The sequence below is a fragment of the Chrysemys picta genome, chromosome 3, assembly GCF_011386835.1.
Source record: "Chrysemys picta bellii isolate R12L10 chromosome 3, ASM1138683v2, whole genome shotgun sequence".
Lineage (NCBI taxonomy): Eukaryota > Metazoa > Chordata > Testudines > Emydidae > Chrysemys > Chrysemys picta.
Window position 1 is genome coordinate 169,443,651 of NC_088793.1, and position 14,712 is coordinate 169,458,362.

The following is a 14,712-nucleotide window of genomic DNA, read 5'->3' on the forward strand; positions in this document are numbered from 1 at the left end:
TAGCCCTTTCTCCTCCTCCAGTGCATCTTCACATGATAGAGGCATAAACTACCTCCTAGGACTAAGGAATGCAGGAGAGGGGAGTTGTCTGTACTAGTAGCCTTGGAGGGAGCATATCTTGGTGTAGCATGAGTGATGCCATGTCACCTCACTCTGCCCCTGGATGACTCAACCCTTCTCTCACAGCACACAGAAAACATGGTTTTCAGTCACATAATACCTCTTTCCACCTAGGTGGTGTGCCTCCTTGACACTATGGTTGGGCCTGGCAGAAGATATAATTGAATCCTAAGGTCCTGGTCCAACAAAATGCTTCGGCTTGGAGCCTGAATAAAGTAAACATTCATAGGAGGGCATAAAGACCAGGGCTTGATCCAGGGAGGGTAGTGAGTATTTTCAAATCACATGAATTGAAAATGTCATAGAATGTTAAGGTGGATATCAAAAGGAAATCAGATGGTAGAAATCTTCCTGATCTATATGATGATCTATTCTAATTTGTGACAACAAGGCAACGAATAAAGCCTAGTTACATGATGCTTTTCACCTGGAGTCATCCTGTAACAAAATGAAGATGACTTTATGACTTGGTTATATGTTGTTTGCATCCTTTTATAAAATAGTATTGGCTAAGCATTGTGTTCGGCAATAGAATCACCAAGAAAGCTTCCCAGACACCCAACGACTGTGAGGTATAGGTTACTACACAGCTGTCTTCACTTTAAAGTACCCTTTCACTGTGATCAGGATGAAATTGTGCTCTGTTTTTTCTGCAAGGATGAGAAAACTCTAGTAGACTTTAAAAAAAAAAATAGATACCTTAGGATTTTCGATCATGGTGTTTGGCATATAGATTCCAGCTTTGGTTTGGATGCAGAATTTCCAAAAACATTATCATCTTGTATATGTATGAATAAGTTATTTAAGGAAGACATAGGATCACAGCCATTTCTGAATTTCTAAAAAGAAAAGATTGCCAGAATAAACCTGGAGCACAGCAGGAGGCATGTAAGTGAACTTCAAATCCTCACAAAATCTGCCTTTCATCTTCCGAAAATATTTCCTCCTCTTTATAAATTTTGGTGTTTTTCCTTTGGAATGGTTGTCAGTCTTCCTTGCAGTTCTCAAACCGGGCCCTTTGTCAGAAAACAAAGGAACAGTTTTACAGGAAGCCATCAGCAAAATCATAGTAACAGGTTCTGTAGAAGAGCCCAACTTCAGCAACCACAAGGTATAATGTGCAAAAATCAACAAAGTCCAGCCTCTAAATAATATCCTTATATTTTAATTTTCTTTATTATTCTCTGATTTGTGAATCCACTATCATTTTTGTTTTCTTTGGTCCCCAAATTCTTGTGCTACAAACCATCTAGTCTTTATGCAACAAATCCATGCACTGAATTGAGACTAAAGGACTATGAAATTGCAGCAACAATTGTGCTAGCTAATTGGTTGTAAGGATGGCCACTGCGGAATGCAAACTCCAATTTTCAGTTGGCTCAAAAACTCTCTTTGCTGGGCTGGAGAGAAAGTTTTCTTATTAACCTGACTGATCCAATAATTTTCCTTTAATAATAATAATAAATAATTAATAAAACAACTATAAAATTTGAAGGGCACACTCATTGCCTTTTTCTGGAGCTAGTTTTTTTTCGCAATAAAACTTTATGCGTCATATGTCAAGTCTTCTCATTTGTTAAGCGTATGTTAAATCTTTCCATTTGGAAAAGAAATCTGCTTATTAGGTTCATATGTGTTGCATAGGTTGATGTAACCCTTTTACTTTTATCCTAACCCTTGTACCCTGGATGTAGTTTAGGTCAATATCATTACTCTTGCAGATTATTAGTCTGAATTGTGACATTCCTTTTGTGACATTCCACCATTCCTTTTGTTACTCAAATCTTTATGTGGCTAACAGAAGAGAGTGCACCATTTTTGGGCAGATCCTTAGCTAGTGTAAATTGTCACACCGTATAAGTCCATGGAACTATGACATTTTATATCAGTTGAGGATCAGTTCCTTTAAATTAAGCAAAGTCTGTACTTTGCCATCAGTGAAATCATATGCATATCACAAATCTTTCTGCTTGTGGGGAATGTTGGTTAGTAGTCAAATCAGCATGCCTATTTTTTATTTTAGGCCGGAATGCTGACACAGTGTATGACCCTAGGCAAATTACCATGGCCAGATTTTTGAGAGCTCAGCATCAACCTTTTGAAAATCTGTCTGTTTAGTGCCTAATTGGGAGTGGAGCCCTTTTGAAAATCTGGCAATTAGGCCCTGAGCCAAACTCCATGGAAATCAATGAAAAAAATGTAATTAAGAGGAGGACTCTGCTGCTTCAGAGGAATGTGTGAAGTCAAGTCATTAATATTTGCAAATGTCTTTGTCATCTTTGAGTGGGAAATGCTCTGTGAAGATGCTGAGATATTACACCGATGAGCATCATATAAGTACCTACACAGATAGGTGGTAGTATTATTAATTATATGATTTTATTAAAGTTATCGGGGGGAGGGTGGCAGAGAATAAATAAAATGGAACAAGAGTAACACGGCTGCTACTCTGAAACCAATAAATAAAATGTGTCTGATATGTGCAAGTTATTGATTATATATATTGTCTTCTTTAAACAGTGACAATTTTCAGTAATTACATGATTTTGAAAGCAAAGCAGAAAGCTGAACTTTGCCTCAAGTTTGAACTTTGGGCCAAATGTTCATCCCAAGATGTAGCACCATATAAAAATGGTCATAACTAGTGACTGAATATAATTAATTTTGGTTGACAAATGGTACGGGAAGAAGAGATGCAGTCAGTTAATGCACTAGCCAGTCACCCCGGGCTGAAAGCCTGCGTGGAACACAATTGAAACTGAGTGACAACATTACTGAATGATAAGGTATAATACTTGAGATAGGTGCAAGACTGCAATAGCAGTGTCTTGTAGCTCAGGAATGAAGAGCATAAGCTAAGCTGTAGCCACAATCTTGTGTAGCATCTTACATTGCTTGGCTGCAGGCTCTGATGATTAGTCCCTCCTAATAATCTCTATTATAACACCATTACACAAATTACAAGACTTTTTGAACATAATTTCACACAGCTTCTCAACCTAGTTTCTAAAATTATACTAAGTTCATGCAACTATTTTTGTGAGCAAACACCTCATTTGCTCAAACAGGTACTGAACTAAGCTGATTTGCATGCACAGATACCTGTTTTCACACACAAAAATTGCTAGCATTGAAAGTCAGGTTTAGAAAATGTGGCCAAATAATGTCATTTCTCTGACCTTTTTCATCATTGCAACTTGAGGCAGTATCTAAAACTACATCTGTAGTTAGGTCTTGTGAATAGTATTGCAATGTATTGCCCTGGGCCTGCATTAACGAAGTATTTATTAATATCACAATTTTCTTCTTTAGATCTGGACCACTTTGCTAACAGATGAACACAACTGGGTTACCTCAGTACTAATGCTTGCAAGATATTGAATTTGGATAATTCCGTTTGGTTCTGCTATGGTTCTTAATTTCAGTTGTTTTACAACTTGCTTAATGGGTGATCTGTTAAATTTCCAGGTAAGTTCAGATTTTATGTTACTGTTAATTGTGCGTGACTTATGAAATTTGTGTTTTAAATGGTTGCAACTAAACTGTCTAACTTGTTGCAGTGACAGGCAGAACAAACTAAGTTTGGCTGATAACCCATTGTAGTTCATTGCATGGTCTTAATACTCGCATTATTCAGTGTTCCTGTAGCACCATCTGCTGGTAAATAGCAGACAAAATAAAAACATATATGATTAATATCATTAAGAAGGGAAGCTTACTTTCAGGGTGAAATTCACCAGAGGAGATGGGTTTGGAAGGCCCCTAGAGCAGCGCAATGGACCTGGCTCGTCTGTAGGTGGGATGTGATGGGTGGTTGTCAAATGAGCACTTAAATGGACTCTGAAACTCCTGTGTACAGGTGAGCTGGGTTTTGTGTTATCCCTACCTGGACAGGTGCTAAGAGGGTCTTTGGGGCGAACTGAAAGGTGCAGGCTTCTGGGAGGAGAATACCAAACAGGGTGGTAATTAGTACTGATTGTGGGGTTGAAGTCTTGTGAATTGGACACTGCAACTTGGACGGAGACCACGAAACTCACCTCTTCTCATAGTCACAAAATTTTATATAAAATGTGCCATGAATGAGAATAGCTTTGTGGCCATCTCCAGTAATTCTGCATTAGATCTGATGTTGATCCTAGAAATGAACAATAATTTTCATTGAACAGGTATTTTTTCCTTCCAGTATTACACAAGATTTCAACCTTCTTCCCCTTACCAAATTTTCAGGATATCTGAATTCTGTAGGTGTTGTCTGAAAAGTAGATTTGACAATTTAATTTTTATTCCACTTAGCAACTCAGTCTGTGCCTAGACACACATTTGTTCTTTTACTTGTAATAAGGCCAGGTTCAACAAACCCTGGTTTGCGAGAGCTGATTGTAAACAAAAATATCTAATATCTCAATGTTAGATTTAAAATCATAGATATGACTATTAAAAACTGTGGTTAGACATCAAAAACTTAGGGAAATGCGTTCAAAATACTGAATGGTTTCAGAGTAGCAGCCGTGTTAGTCTGTATCCGCAAAAAGAAGAACAGGAGTACTTGTGGCACCTTAGAGACTAACAAATTTATTAGAGCATAAGCTTTCGTGGACTACAGCCCACTTCTTCGGAAGTGGGCTGTAGTCCACGAAAGCTTATGCTCTAATAAATTTGTTAGTCTCTAAGGTGCCACAAGTACTCCTGTTCTTCTTTTTGCAAAATACTGAATGATATTCTGCAGCAACAGATTCTTCTTTGAGTGATTGCTCATGTGTATTCCACAATAGGTGTGCGTGCTCGCCATGTGCACCGGTGCCAGAAATTCCCCCCCCCTAGCAGTACCCGTAGGGGAGCGCCCCAGCGATCCCTGGAGTGGCGCCTCCCATGGTGTGGTATAAGTGGTTCTGCGCACTCCCCCCAGCCTCGGTTCCTTCTTGCCACCAGTGAAGGTGCTTCAGAACTGCTCTGCTCCAGCTTTGCTGTAGCTCATCCCCAAAACTGCTTGTTCATTCAGTGTATGGTACTTGTAGTTAGTTTAGTTAGCTAGAGCGCCCGGGCCGGGGCGTGCCCCGTGCCCCAGGTTTTAAGTCGTGCGACACTTGTAGGCGTTCTGTGCCACTGAGTGATCTGCACATGGACTGTCTGCGCTGTTTGGCGGAAACCCATCTCAGCAATTTCTGCAAGATTTGCAAGTCATTTAAGCCTCGGACCAAGGGAGAAAGGGACATTAGCTCCGGGCTATTGTGATGGACTCGGCGCTGACCCCGGCTCCAGCCTGCCGCTCCGAGTCGGCACCGGGCACTGCGGTGTCGGTGCGCGGTGACCCTTCATCGACTAGTCGGCACCGCTCCCCGTCCACGGGGCACGCCAAGAAGGCTAGAAAGAGGCCACCTTCGCTGCGGCACCGGAGTAAACCCAGGACAGAGGCTAGACCCATGTTGGGCAGTCTTCGACCCCCACCGGCCACTAGGCCTCCGACTCAGCCCATTCGGAACAGGCCTCCCCAGATGTCCGGATGCCCTCCACGCCCGAGCCCCTGCAGGCGGCCTGGGATGTTATGTCCATGCCGGTACCAGGAGCACTGCTGATGTCAGCCCCGCTCTCAAGAGGTAAGCCGCCACTGGGATCTCCACAGTCGCCCCCAGCTCGGTACCGGTCTCGGTCGAGGGAACATTCCCAATGCCGTTTGCCACCCAACAACCGTTCAGGCAAAGTCCATGTGGATCACCCTCAATGCCCACAAGGCTGTCTTGTTGGGTTCTATCTGATCGAGACTCTTGGCACCGCTTCGCCTCGAGGATTGAACACCAATGGGACTGAGGCAGACGTCGCCAAAGGTCCTCGTCTCGGAGGGGTTATCGTAGCTGGTCACGGCACAGACGTTGATGTCATTCCCGTTCAGTGTCCCGCTCCAGGACCCCGACATGGCACCGCCTCCACAGCCGAGCATCGATCGCTGGCGTCTGACTGTCGCAGGTCTGCCCACCGGAGCTGATCGCAGAGCAGCTGTTACAGACGGTACCAGTCCTCTGCGACGGTATCGCAGTCCCGTGGTTGGCACCTCTCCCGGTCTGGGGACAGCAGCAGGTCGTATGTCAGCCCGGCCTCCCTTCGTAGTCGTCCATCAATGGGCCAGGCCATCCAGGCCAAACAGCTGGCCCCGGCGGTGCCACAGCAGGTGCAGTGGCACTGGGCCCCGTGGCCGGCCCAATGAAACCAGTGGGCATCGTGGTCTCTGACGCAGCCCCCTGGTGGGGGTTCGCTCGGTGGCCGGAGCCTCAGAAGGACCATCGGCCTCCCCCTCCAGACCTCTGAGGAAGGAGTCAGTGGGACATACATCCTTGGCACCGTGGCCGGAGACCGACCAGGTGGTGGACCCTCCGGTGTCGGTGGACACCCAAAGTACTGTGCTGGCCTCCTCGCCCTCCCTGGATGAGGCGATTACGGCCCCACCTCCCTCCATTCCGCAGGAGGACTTTAGGGCCCACCAAGAACTCTTAAAAAGGGTGGCATCAAGCCTCCACCTCTAGGCAGAGGAGATGGAGGAGCCCTCAGACTCCCTGTTTAATGTGCTGTCCTGCTTGGCACCGGGTAGGGTGGCTTTGCCTCCCCATGAAGGGGTGGCAAAAATTTCAAATGCCCTGTGGCAAACACCGGCCTCATTGGGCCCCATCTCCAAGAGAGCAGAACGCAAGTGTTTTGTACCCACCAAGGAGCATACACCCACCCTGCTCCTAACTCCCTGGTGGTCGAGTTGGTCAACCACAGGGAACGGCAGGGCCAGCCAGCCCCTACCCTGAAAAATAAAGATTCACAGAGGCTGGACTCTTCTGGAAGGAAAATTTATTCATCCTCGAGCTTCCAGTTACAGGTGGCGAACCACCAGGCTCGCCTGGGCCGGTATGAATTCAATCTGTGGGGCTCCCTGCCCAAGTTCGAGGACTCCCTCCAGGAGCGCGACAGGAAGGAGTTCAAAGCGCTGGTGGAGGAGGGCACAGCAGCTTCCAGGGCGACCCTGCAGGCAGCTTCGGATGTGGCAGACTCGGCCGTGCGGTCCAGGGCCTCAGCAGTGTCCATGAGAAGGGCATTGTGGCTCCTGCTCTCTGGACTGTCCAGTGAGGCGCAGACCTCCCTGCAGGACCTTCCGTTTGACGGCAAAGCTCTGTTTGCAGAGCAAACGGATACAAAACTGCAAGGCCTGAAAGACTCCCGCACGACTCTCCAGACTCTGGGTCTTTATGTTCCGGCTCCAGCTAAATGTATGTTCAAGCCGCAGCAGACTCCTGTTCAGGCCACCCACCGAAAATATGAGACCGCTCATAAGAAGTCACGGGACTATAAGAGGCGCTCACAGAGACAGTCTTGCCCTGCCCCCCCAGCCTGTGCCCTCCAAGGGCAAGCAGGTGGGGAAAAGGCAGTTTTGACAGGATGCTTGGGGGGTGCCCTGCGAGTTCTCATCAGGGATCCACCCCCAATAAAACTTCCCTTCTCCAATCGGTTGTGTGCTTTCCTCCCGGAGTGGTCGCGGCTGACCTCTGACCGATGGGTCCTCAACACCATCTCCTGGGGCTACACCCTCCAGTTTACTTCCTCCCCGCCCAACCACCCCCCGTTCCTCCTGGGGGACCCCTCGCACAAGGCTCTGCTCAAGCAGGAGGTGGGGCGGCTCCTGGGCCTAGGAGCGGTGGAAGGGGTACCTGGGGAGTTCAAAGGCAAGGGGTACTACTCCTGCTATTTCCTTATCCCGAAGGCCAAAGAGGGGCTCAGGCCCATCTTGGACCTGTGAGGCTTAAACCAGTACATGGTGAAGCTCAAGTTCCGCATGGTCTCCCTGGCCTCCATCATCCCCGCCCTGGGACTGGTACGCCGCCCTTGATCTGCAGGACGCGTACTTCCACACTCATATATTCGAGGGTCACAGACGCTTCCTCCATTTCACGGTGGGTCAGGAACAGTACCAATTTACAGTCCTCCCATTTGGCCTGTCCACTGCCCCCAGGGTATTCACGAAGTGTATGTCGGTGGTGGCGGCTCACCTCAGGCACCGGGAGTCCAGATCTTCCCCTATCTGGATGACTGGTTGGTCAAGGGCAGCTCCCAGTTACAGGTGCAGGATCACGTAGTGCTCCTTCTGTCCACGTGCACCACTTTGGGCCTATTGGTAAAAACACTAAGTCCATGTTACTCCTGGTTCAACGCATAGAGTTTATCGGGGCAGTCCTGGATGCCTCGTCGGCCAGAGCCTCCCTCCCACCAGACAGGTTTGAGACTCTGAAGGGGCTCATCGACACGGTCACAAGGTTTCCGGTGACAACAGCCAGAGCGTGCCTCCAGCTCTTGGATCATATGTCGGCGTGAACATATGTGGTCCGTCACTCCAGACTCAGGATGAGGCCCCTCTAGCTCTGGTTGGCCTCAGAGTTCTCCCAGGCCAGGGACAGGGTGGACAAAGTCCTCACAGTACCCGAACCAGTGATCACCTCCCTACACTGGTTGTCCTCCCCAAGAAATATGCTCCAAGGGGTCTCATTCAGGGGCAGGGCCCCGTCACTGGAGCTGGTGTCCGACGCGTCAGACCTGGGATGGGGGGCCCATGTGGGGAACGTTCAAACCCAAGGTCTGTGGTCAGCTCGGGATCTGACCCTCCACATAAACGTCAAGGAGCTCAGGGCGGTACGGCTGGCGTGCATGGCCTTCCGCTCGCACCTGGAGGGCCGGGTGGTCAGGGTCCTCACGGACAACACGGCCTCGATGTTCTACATCAACAGGAAAGGCGGGGCCCAATCCTCTGCCCTCTCCCACGAAGCCCTCAGGCTGTGGGACTTCTGTATAGCCTACGACATCTGCCTACAGGCCTTCCATCTGCTGGGCGCCCGGAACGCGTGGGTGGAATGCTTGAGCAGGGACTTCTCCTCTCAGCACGAGTGGTCTCTCCACCCTGAGGTGGTGCACAGACCTTTCCAAGTGTGGGGAACTCCCCAGGTGGACCTGTTTGCGACTCGGCAGAACCGTCGATGTCCACGGTTCTGCTCCGGGGGGCTGGGACGGGGCTGGTGAGGCCAGTTTCTCTATGCCTTTCCCCCGTTCCTGCTGATCGGCAAGATCCTGGAAAAGATAAAGATGGACAAGGCCCAGGTCCTTCTGATTGCTCCAGCATGGTCCAGACAGCATTGGTATGGGACCCTCATGGGCCTGGCAGTCGCCCCACCAAGGCCATTGCCGTCCCGCCCGGACCTGCTCTCCCAGGACCAGGGCCGCCTCCTGTACTTCAACTAGCGGCACTCCACCTCACTGTGTGGCTGCTCAATGGTTAGTTAGGGAGGAAAGGATGTGCTTGGAAGGGGTTCGGCGCATCTTCCGAGGAAGCAGGGGGCCCTCCATGCGCCGAGTCTACTTGGCAAAGTGATCTCAGTTTTCCAGATGGGCAGACGAGTGGGGTATTTCCTCGGTGGCTGCCCCGATCCAGCTTATCCTGGACTACCTCCTTCACCTTAAAGCCCAGGGCCTGGCGCCCTCATCAATCAAGATGCACCTGTTGGCCATATCGGCCTTCCATCCACCGGTGCAGGGCCACACTGTATTCTCCCATGCTGTGACTGGCCGATTCCTTAAGGGTTTGGATCATCTCTTCCTGTATGTTAGGCCCCCAGGGTCCTGCAGTGGGACCTAAACTTGGTGTTGGCCCATCTCAAGGGGCCCCCGTTTGAGCCGCTAGCCACGTGCTCCTGGTCACATCTCTCATGGAAGGTGGCCTTCTTGGTTGTGATCATGTCAGCTAGGTGGGTCTTGGAGCTTATGGCCCTGACTTCCGAGCCCCTGTACATGGTGTTTCATAAGGGTAAGGTCCAGCTCCGCCCACACCCCTCGTTCCTCCCGAAGGTGGTCTCTGCCTATCACATGGGTTAGGACATTTTTCTGCCAGTCCTTTGCCCCATGCGTGCAGTGAGGAGCATCTCCTCCTCTGGCTTTTTACCTGGAGCGGACTAAGCCATTCAGAAAGTCCTCGCAACTGTTCGTTGCCTCAGCCGAGCGCATGAAAGGTCGGCCGATCGCCACTCAGTGGCTCTCCAACTGGATCACCTCGTGCATTCGTACCTGTTATGACCTGGCGGGAATCCCTTCGCCACCAATTGTGAAGGCGCACTCGACTCGGGCGCAGGCCTCGTCAGCTGCCTTTTTGGCTCATGTCCCCATTCAGGACATCTGTAGGGCTGCCACGTGCTTTTCAGTTCACATGTTCACCTCGCACTATGCAATCGTCTCCCAGACTAGGGATGACGCCGGGTTCGGCAGAGCTGTGCTACATCCCAAAAATTAGTGAACTCCTACCCACCTCCAACAGATATAGCTTGGAATCACCTCTTGTGGAATACACAGGAGCAATCACTCAAAGAAGAAAGGACAGTTACCTTTTCCATAACTGGTGTTTTTCGAGATGTGTTGCTCATGTCTATTCCACATCCTGCCCTCCTTCCCCTCTGTTGGAGTTGTCTGGCAAGAAGGAACTGAGGGTGGGGGGAGCGTGCAGCACCCCTTATACTGCGTCATAGAGGCGCCACTCTAGGGGTTGCTGGGGCGCTCCCCTATGGGTACTGCTAGGGGAAAAACTTCCGGCACCGGTGCACGTGGTGAGCACGCACACCTATTGTGGAATAGACATGAACAACACATCTCGAAGAACGCCAGTTACGGAAAGGTAACTGTCTTTTCCTGACATGTTAGAGACTGTGTGATTCCAAATTACTGTCTGTGTGCACAATATATACAAGGGAAATCATTTATTATTTGTGTTAATTTTTAAAACAAGATTATATTTTCCATACTGATAAGAAATATACTCCCTGATAGTGAAAGGCAAATAACCAAGACTATTAAACCTAAGTGATTAGTGTAAGCTTTCCAAAAATGCACTTAAGTTTTGCTTTTGCCTGCTGGGGGGAGTGGCAATCTTTTCACAGCAAATGCAGGGTAAAATATGTTTATTTTCCCAGGGAGTTGTGGTGCTGTTCTTCCCAAGGTACAATTATACTACACTGATTGCTAAAAAAGGCAAGACCTGTTCTTCTTTGAGTGCTTGCTCATGTCGATTCCAAGTAGGTGTGCACAGTCATCGGAAGGCTTTTTCCGTTAGTTCAGCTTGGGAGCCCCCTGGAGTCGTGCCTTCATGGCATCATATATAGGTCCCTGCCGCCTCTTCAGTTCCTTCTCTCTTGCCAATGCAAGCAATTCGCTAGTGGATTTTCTCTTTGTACCTGAAACAGTTAACTTAGTATTAGTTAGTGTTTCAAGTAGTTTTATTGTTAGTTAGATAAGTTTTCTGTTGGGGTTTCCCTCCACCACGTTCTTTCCCTCCCCAGGTGGAGGAGCTGATCTTCCGTCCACCCCAGACACGTTTGAGGCGGTTAGGGACCTCATAGCTATGACAGCTCCACAATCCCCAGCACTGGCTTCAGCACCACAGAGGAGCGCCCTGCCTTCTAAGGGCAAACCGGCCATGATGCGGCACCAGTCGCCCTGCCCTCGACACCACTCTCTGGCACCACTCCGTTCGGCACCACCATGGTCACCGAGATCAGAGTCGTCTTTGGACTCAGAGCCAGAGTCATACGTCTTGAAGCTGAGCCGGCACTGCTCTCAGCACCTATCAAGGCAGGAGGAGGGACAGCAGTTCACCATGATGCCCTGGCGCAGGTGTTGGCGCAGTGGCCCTTCTGGACTCCATGGGCGTACCACCAAGTCCAAGGGCCTGGCTCCAGATCTGTCGCTCACCTCTGAAAGGCAGGCTCCCCCGACATCTTCTATAGCCCGGGAACCACCGTGAGTCCCCAACACTGGTGCCCAGGCCGGCACCGAGGCCATTACCGAGGGGGAACATTTCTACTATGGGTAAAACCTTCCGATGACTGTGCACGCAGCGCGCGCACGCCTACTTGGAATGGACATAAGCAACACATCTCGAAGAACAACAGTTACAAGAAGGTAGGTAACCGTCTTTTCTTTGGCAAGCCAGATGTTTAAGTCAATAAGTTCAATGAGTATCTTAATATCTCTAGCTGAGACTCAACTTCACCATTTTGTTTCCATGTTGCTATATTCCATCAGACGTAGATTGTTTTTCCTTTCAGAAACCTTATAATTAAGGCATGCATCCATAATCATGAATCACTTCTGAAAATGTTTACTTTTGTGGTTTAGTTCCCCATCTGTAAAATGGGGGTATAATAGTATTATCTTTGTCTTTTTTGACAATTTAGCTTGTAAACTCTCTGACCCAGAGATTTTGTTTGTATGTATGTGTGTTTGTGTGTAATATCATGAACAATGGGGTCTTTACCTCATCTGGATCCTGTACATGCTATTATACTACAAGTAAACAACCGTATAGGTATTGGTGGTAGTTCTATTGACATTAGTGAAAGCTGAATCAGAGCCGTTCAATGCCTGGAAGTTTAGATTTATGGAGATATACCTATCTCATAGAACTGGCAGGGACCTTGAAAGGTCATTGAGTCCAGTCCCCCGCCTTCACTAGCAGGACCAAGTACTGATTTTGCCCCAGATCCCTAAATGGCCCCCTCAAGGATTGAACTCACAACCCTGGGTTTAGCAGGCCAATGCTCAAACCACTGAGCTGACACAGCCTTTCCCCACTGCTGGAGCTTTTCCCTTCAGCGGGAAAAGCATGGGTGGCGAGTAACATAGGCCGTGGAAAGTTGTGCCTCCCCAAACAGCTGGCAGGCTTGGGCTGGTGCTCACAAGCCCCAGGGCTGAGGCCATGTTGGCACCGTCCGCCTAGCGCTGGGGGCGCGCTGGGGCTGGGGCCATGCCGCCTACCCGGCGTGCTGGGGCTGGGGCACACGGGGGTCCAGCGAGGGAGGGGGAGGCGGAAGGGTAGGGGTGAGGCCTCAGGCAGTTCACCTGCCACCCATGGGTAAAAGGCTTTGGCAGTGGGATGCTATACTGCTAATTTCTACCTACTTTTATTCATTGGAATTTCAAATGTTTAGAATAGTCTGACTGTTCATTTCTTTATAACTTCATTATCTTATTGTGTATGGGTCACAGTGATTGCAAGAATAATTCATGTTTCGCTTAGGTTTTTTATTTTTATTTTTGCTTTTATTGTAAATCAGTGTTAAGAATTAGTAAGAGGACTAATAGTGCTGCATTAAAATGAAAATAATATGAGCTTGGAACACATCTTTTACCTGTCCATATTATAAACTTAATAACTTGATTATAGTCTTCATGTTACATCAGTTACATCTGAAATAAAGTGATCATCATTTATTATATGTAGTACATGTGTGTGTATAAAAATGGAATATAGTCTATAAAAATCTCTTCATAGATGTGAGAAATGTTTAGGAACAAATTAAATCTTTTGAGTCCCTGTATGACTATATGGTGGTTGCCCCCAAAAGGAAATAATCAGATAACAAATTTTCCATTTGATGGCACAATTTGCTATTTAGACATTTAAGGCCCAGATCCTGCAAAACACTCACTCAAGTCAATGGGGTTCTGGCCATGTTTGGGAGTTCTCTTGTGACAGGATCCTCCCGGGGTGCTACCTGGAACTGGGGTACTACTGAGCCCCCTGATCCACCAGCCTGTGCTCCCTCTCACACTATACTGCTGTGACAAGCTGCAGAGACCTCCAGCCTGCACTTTCACCAGCATACATACAGGTAGGGACACACCCAGTTGCAGTTACATGCAGGCTCTCTGACTAGTCCCTCTATAGGAAGGCTAGAGTTAAGGCAACTCTCAGGTCCCCAGGCGTCCACCCCCTCTGGAGTATAAACCCCAAATTATACAGGGAACTGTACAGCGTAAGCTCATAAAATTTGCCTCCTCCCTCAATGTGGAGAGGAATATGCAACAGCCTTTGCCCCGAGTTATACTTCCCACACACTTCACTCCAACTCACTGGTTTAGATAATGCGAAAACAAGCTTATTAACTACAAAAGATAGATTTTAAGTGATTATAAGTGATAGCAAACAGATCAAAGCAGATTACCTAGCCAAAAAAAACAAAAACGCAAACTAAGCTTGGTATACTTGATAGATTGGATATGAATAGCAGATTTTCACCCTAAGAGATGATACAAGCAGGCTGCAGATTCTTAAGGGGCAAGCTGCACTTGCTTTACAGCTTGGAATCTCCAGGTGTTTCATTCACAGGTTAGAAATCCCTTTAGCCTGGGTCCAGCACTTCCCCCAGTTCAGTCTTTGTTCCTCAGGTGTTTCCAGGAGTCTTCTTATGTGGGGAGTGAAGAACCCCAGATGATGTCACTCCGTGCATTATATAGCTTTTGCATATGGCGACAACCCTTTGTTCTTCTTCGAGTAGTGTCCCTAAGGGTGCTCCATGGTAGGTGTCTGTGTGCCCCTGCACCTCTAATCAGAAAATTTTGGTAGCAGTGTCTTGTTGAGCCCGCGCACGTGCTCTCCCTCCCTCGTGGTCTGCCTCGAGGCTATTTAGCACTGCACGGGTGAACCTCCCTCACTTCCATCTCTACCGCCTTTGGCCTCTGACGGAATGAGCAGTTGTCCCTTCCTTATTTGTGTCATTAGCATAAGTAGTGTTTGTTTTGTTACCT